This window comes from Corvus brachyrhynchos, unplaced genomic scaffold (genome assembly GCF_000691975.1).
Source record: "Corvus brachyrhynchos isolate BGI_N302 unplaced genomic scaffold, ASM69197v1 scaffold63, whole genome shotgun sequence".
NCBI lineage: Eukaryota > Metazoa > Chordata > Aves > Passeriformes > Corvidae > Corvus > Corvus brachyrhynchos.
In genome coordinates this window covers 1,022,052-1,023,217 of record NW_008237227.1, presented here as the reverse complement: position 1 = coordinate 1,023,217, position 1,166 = coordinate 1,022,052, and the positions used below count along the sequence as shown (strand labels likewise).

Sequence of the window (1,166 nt, the reverse complement as noted above, 5' to 3'; positions counted from 1 at the left end):
AGCCATCGCTCGCGTCCGGCTTTAATGTGGCAGAATCCGGAGCTGATACAAATCGCCGCCACCCCACCTCGATTTGCACCCATCCCCCGGGCCCGCCCGGCTCAGGCAGCGAGTTCAGCATCGTTCATCGGTTGTGTTTCTGTCACAGCTTTTTTCCAGCTGTTTGGCTGTTCTGGTCCCATCAACGAGAGCTGTGAGACCAAGCCTCCAAGCACGGCAGCGAAAATGGCCCCCTGTGCCCAAGAAATACCCAGCAATATCTTTTCCCCCAGCTGAAGTTGCCTTTTTTTTAAAAGATAATCTCAATTTCTCTTCCCTTTTCTCTACCCCTTTTCCCACCAAACACGACATTGCTAAATAAAACTTTCATTACTACCTGGGTTTGCTAAAGAAAAAAATTATTTCCATTCAGGAGTATGATGAATTTTAATAGGAGTGAAATGTCAGGCACAGCTGGAGTGGGTTTCTGAAAGCATTGGTATGTTTGGAGAGGCACAGGGATGCCCGGCAATAATTAGCCAGTGAGCCCCGGCTTTTTGTGGCCCAGCAAAGGGACCCAGCAGTCAATTGCTTTGTTATTTAATGTGCTGCCTTTATGTTTCCAAGATGCAATTGTATATTAAAAGCATCTTTGCCTCTCCAAAGTGGCTAAATAAAGGGATTTTGCTGCTGTGCGGTACTTCTTGGTTGCAGGGTGTGGAGAAGGTGCTCCTGGGGCTTCTCCTTTGGTTCCCAGCCCTTCTGGTTTCCCCCTAGCAGTGGAGAAAATGGGGATTTTTTGTTACATTGGAAAAAGCGATTTGATGGTGCCTGGTGGTTTGCTCCTGCTTTACCCCGGGGGGGCTCATCTTGCAGTGGGAGGGGGGGGAAGGGCATCTTGGCTCCTGGGGGACACGGAAACCCTCCCGCCTCCAAAATCGCCTCCCAGCCTCCTCTCCCTAAAGCAACTCAGCCTCACAAAGAATTCCATCTCTTCCGTTCCTTCCTTTTCCCCCGAGGAGAAATGGAGAGCTTTCAGTGAAATCATCACTTTTCTGACAGCATATTAATTAATCCCTGCTTTTTGTGGGTTGGTTTTCTTTTGGGTTTTGGGGTTTTTTTGAGAGGCTGTATGTGCTGTAAGAAACCTTTGGGTTTCTCCGGGCGCGGCCCCCGCCGGCTGCAGG

General features: G+C 49.6%; 1 long non-coding RNA gene across 1 annotated transcript in view; it reads right to left on the bottom strand.

Annotated features, from left to right (window-relative positions):
• Positions 1 to 407: 407 nt before the first annotated feature.
• Positions 408 to 1,166, bottom strand: part of LOC108445469 — a 1,627-nt gene continuing 868 nt past the window's right edge. Inside the window, exon 2 of the long non-coding RNA XR_001860342.1 lies at positions 408 to 752. This is a non-coding gene — a long non-coding RNA (uncharacterized LOC108445469). The remainder of the gene's footprint in view (positions 753 to 1,166) is intronic.